General features: G+C 53.2%; 1 non-coding gene across 1 annotated transcript in view; it reads right to left on the bottom strand.

Moving 5' to 3' along the window:
- Positions 1 to 1,357, bottom strand: part of LOC124773230 — a 1,909-nt gene extending 552 nt beyond the window's left edge. Inside the window, exon 1 of the ribosomal RNA XR_007014550.1 lies at positions 1 to 1,357. This exon is cut by the window's left edge and continues 552 nt beyond it. This is a non-coding gene — a ribosomal RNA (small subunit ribosomal RNA).
- Between the last annotated feature and the right edge of the window lie 3,643 nt (positions 1,358 to 5,000).

Raw genomic sequence — 5,000 nt, 5'->3', positions numbered from 1 at the left:
GAATCAAGAAAGAGCTATCAATCTGTCAATCCTTCCGGTGTCCGGGCCTGGTGAGGTTTCCCGTGTTGAGTCAAATTAAGCCGCAGGCTCCACTCCTGGTGGTGCCCTTCCGTCAATTCCTTTAAGTTTCAGCTTTGCAACCATACTTCCCCCGGAACCCAAAAGCTTTGGTTTCCCGGAGGCTGCCCGCCGAGTCATCGGAGGAACTGCGGCGGATCGCTGGCTGGCATCGTTTATGGTTAGAACTAGGGCGGTATCTGATCGCCTTCGAACCTCTAACTTTCGTTCTTGATTAATGAAAACATACTCGGCAAATGCTTTCGCTTCTGTTCGTCTTGCGACGATCCAAGAATTTCACCTCTAACGTCGCAATACGAATGCCCCCGCCTGTCCCTATTAATCATTACCTCGGGTTCCGAAAACCAACAAAATAGAACCGAGGTCCTATTCCATTATTCCATGCACACAGTATTCAGGCGGGCTTGCCTGCTTTAAGCACTCTAATTTGTTCAAAGTAAACGTGCCGGCCCACCGAGACACTCAATAAAGAGCACCCTGGTAGGATTTCAACGGGGTCCGCCTCGGGACGCACGAGCACGCACGGGGCGGTCGCACGCCTTCGGCTCGCCGCACCGGCAGGACGTCCCACGATACATGCCAGTTAAACACCGACGGGCGGTGAACCAACAGCGTGGGACACAAATCCAACTACGAGCTTTTTAACCGCAACAACTTTAATATACGCTATTGGAGCTGGAATTACCGCGGCTGCTGGCACCAGACTTGCCCTCCAATAGATACTCGTTAAAGGATTTAAAGTGTACTCATTCCGATTACGGGGCCTCGGATGAGTCCCGTATCGTTATTTTTCGTCACTACCTCCCCGTGCCGGGAGTGGGTAATTTGCGCGCCTGCTGCCTTCCTTGGATGTGGTAGCCGTTTCTCAGGCTCCCTCTCCGGAATCGAACCCTGATTCCCCGTTACCCGTTACAACCATGGTAGGCGCAGAACCTACCATCGACAGTTGATAAGGCAGACATTTGAAAGATGCGTCGCCGGTACGAGGACCGTGCGATCAGCCCAAAGTTATTCAGAGTCACCAAGGCAAACGGACCGGACGAGCCGACCGATTGGTTTTGATCTAATAAAAGCGTCCCTTCCATCTCTGGTCGGGACTCTGTTTGCATGTATTAGCTCTAGAATTACCACAGTTATCCAAGTAACGTGGGTACGATCTAAGGAACCATAACTGATTTAATGAGCCATTCGCGGTTTCACCTTAATGCGGCTTGTACTGAGACATGCATGGCTTAATCTTTGAGACAAGCATATGACTACTGGCAGGATCAACCAGGGAGCTGCGTCAACTAGAGCTGAGCAGCCGGCCGCCCGGGAGTGTGTCCCGGGGGCCCGCGCGAACACGCAAGCGTCCGCTCAATCATTCTGCAAACAGGAGGAGGCTGAGCTCCCCTGCACAATACACCTCGAAACCCTCTCAGGTCCCGGCGGCGCGCAGCGCCGTCCCAAGTACTTGGTCGGGTTCGAGAGAGGCGCAATCGCCCGGAGTTAGGCGAGTAGACGCTTTCGGTGCGACCACCCGTGCTCCCAACTGAGCTTGCCGCTGCCGACAGAGGCCCGGGAGCGTGCTGTCGTGGCATTGCCGGCGGGAGACAACACGCGCCACCTACGGTGACCGGCAGCTCCAACGCCAGCGCCACAGAAGGACAAAAGCCCCACTTGGGTGCCGAAGCGAACTCTCCCAGCACAGCGCACGCGCCAACACATCCGCACAGCTGCGATACAAACCACCAGCGAGAACCGCTGGGGCGACCGAGCAGCAGACGGCGTCGCGGCGCCGAGCGCCGGGCGGCAGCGCATCCTCAACGCACACAGTCCTCAATCGGACCAGCACACTGAAGATGTCCACCGCGCTTCGCACCGGGCCCGCGAGGACCTACTTTGGCCGCACGGCGCCGCGCGCAGGGTGCGCCGGCGCGCAGCTGCGACGCCTGCCGCGTCCGTCGGCCGGCGCGCCTGCCACTGGCCGCCCCCACCAGCCGGCTGTAGCGCGTGCGCCCACGTACCGCGCGGCCAGCACGCCGGGAGGCGCCCCCTCACCGGCCGGGGACGGTCCCACCCAGCCACCGCCGCGTATCGCTTCACACCCAGATGCCGTTCAGTTTCGTCGGCATGGTGGGTATCGCTGGAACAACCGGTTAGTACCTCAACCTATCGTCGCCATCACCGATTCACCCCTAGCGAGAACAACCGCACCACAACAGGTTACCATTTGTTCATTTGCGTAACTTCACCAGAAAACGCAGGCGTCCATCGCCATTTGCAACTTCCACGATTATTGCATGCCTGTGTCAGGTGTCACGCCACACTACGTCTGCCCACATACACGCAACAAAATGTGCACGCCTAGACAATACGTGGAAGGTGGCCCCCGTACGTATGCGATGTCCATTGCTCGAACGACTGTCAACCGGCCTCTGTAGCATGTCGCAGATATGGAACGCGGTGCACCATGCCATCACGGTGTGTGAGGAGAGACGACTAGGTCCGAATACATCAACAGACAGCTCATGCTGATCGCCATCCACGGCGTCCGTTCCTCCCACACGTCTCTATGGCGTACCACACTGCAATCCAGCTCTCATAGGGAGACGACACGTAGCTGCGTGCACAATATTTGCACTGTATGGTCCGCCGTTTTTGGGCGCAGTCGTTGTACGGTCACACATGTGCCACGATGTATCATTCAGTACATAAGGACGAATGTGCAGTACAGATTGTGGTTTACGCGTACGACATTAGCGGACAGTTGACACAGGCCGCACCACAACGTAGCCTGAGTACGTCGCATGCGGAGGGCATTGAACATGCAAAGTTCTCACCAACCAGCTTGCGAAGGCAGGGGGCAAGGTGGGGACGTGGGGAGGGGCGGCATGTACGTCCTGCTGCCATCCACATTACAGTGTACAGCAGGAGCATGTGGAAAGTGAGCAAGACTTGCAAGGTGTTTAACATGAAGCGATACACAGGGGAGCGGGGAGTGCGAGTAGCGAACTATATTGCGAGGGTTGCGGGTGGGCAACACTACACTAATTGAACGAGTCGTATAACAATTACAGAGCAGGTTTAGGCGACAACGTGGGTTACGTTAGGCGACAACGTGGGTTAGGTTAAGGCACGACGTGGGTTAGGTTAAGGCACGACATGGGTTAGGTTAAGGCACGACATGGGTTAGGTTAAGGCACGACATGGGTTAGGTTAAGGCACGACATGGGTTAGGTTAAGGCACAACATGGGTTAGGTTAAGGCACAACATGGGTTAGGTTAAGGCACAACATGGGTTAGGTTAAGGCACAACATGGGTTAGGTTAAGGCACAACATGGGTTAGGTTAAGGCACAACATGGGTTAGGTTAAGGCACAACATGGGTTAGGTTAAGGCACAACATGGGTTAGGTTAAGGCACAACATGGGTTAGGTTAAGGCACAACATGGGTTAGGTTAAGGCACAACATGGGTTAGGTTAAGGCACAACATAGGTTAGGTTAAGGCACAACATGGGTTAGGTTAAGGCACAACATGGGTTAGGTTAAGGCACAACATGGGTTAGGTTAAGGCACAACATGGGTTAGGTTAAGGCACAACATGGGTTAGGTTAAGGCACAACATGGGTTAGGTTAAGGCACAACATGGGTTAGGTTAAGGCACAACATGGGTTAGGTTAAGGCACAACATGGGTTAGGTTAAGGCACAACATGGGTTAGGTTAAGGCACAACATGGGTTAGGTTAAGGCACAACATAGGTTAGGTTAAGGCACAACATAGGTTAGGTTAAGGCACAACATAGGTTAGGTTAAGGCACAACATAGGTTAGGTTAAGGCACAACATAGGTTAGGTTAAGGCACAACATAGGTTAGGTTAAGGCACAACATAGGTTAGGTTAAGGCACAACATAGGTTAGGTTAAGGCACAACATAGGTTAGGTTAAGGCACAACATAGGTTAGGTTAAGGCACAACATAGGTTAGGTTAAGGTACAACATAGGTTAGGTTAAGGTACAACATAGGTTAGGTTAGGTTAGGTTACACGTTGTTGTAAGGAAAGGTGTAGGGGGGGGCGGGGGCGGCAGGTTCGTTGATAGTGATTATAGTAAGTGAATGCTTGTGACATGATCAGATTTGTCACGTCAGGATGCACCTTTGGCTTATTAGAGGCGGCGCTCCAATTCTATGCTTGTGTCAGACCTGTGTCTTTGACTCATGTCATTGTTTGTGCGCTGTGACAGGAGGTACTATTGTGATGTTGGGTGCACCGTTGTATAGGACATGTGTGGGTGTTGGTGCCTGATCTGCGCAATGGTGGATGTCGAAAGGGTGGGATATTGTATTTTCCGCATGGACCTCCTGGTCTGGTTGTGATAGTGTGGATTGTGTAATGTGGCGGAGAGGATGCACTGGATGTTGTTCCATGCTGGTGCTTACATATTGTATGTGCGCCCGTTAGAAGCAGAGAGTGGTGCGTGATCAGAGTGGCTGGCTGACGTGTGGTTCCCATTGTGGGCAGACTCTTTCAGCATGTATACGGACAGTTGTATATATATTCTGTAGTTTGATGGCTCTGCATTGATTACTAATCAGCGCCGTGTGTACGGGTAATCTGGTTCCAGTCCAAAATGTTCCATCTGTGTACATTAGTGACAAAGACTCCCCTCATGCAGTGGGGCTCGGTCTGTTATAACTCTTCCGCGTAATATATTTGCCCCACGTTTTTGCGACTGCGAGTGCGAGTGCAACGCGCATGGGGACCGACATGCTGATGGCTCGGTATCGGACGCCGTACAGTGAGCAACGCGATCGCGTCTCTCGCTCGTAAGTGGTACAGGTCGCGGCTCATGTATAGGGACAGCGGGAATGTCGCATATTGGCAATAACTCTTCATGAAACGCACGTTATAGGGGTGGATTGCACTTTACGAGTGCGGGA

The sequence above is a fragment of the Schistocerca piceifrons genome, unplaced genomic scaffold (assembly GCF_021461385.2).
Source record: "Schistocerca piceifrons isolate TAMUIC-IGC-003096 unplaced genomic scaffold, iqSchPice1.1 HiC_scaffold_949, whole genome shotgun sequence".
Taxonomy (NCBI): Eukaryota; Metazoa; Arthropoda; class Insecta; order Orthoptera; family Acrididae; genus Schistocerca; species Schistocerca piceifrons.
This window is presented reverse-complemented; position numbering and strand designations above follow the sequence as displayed.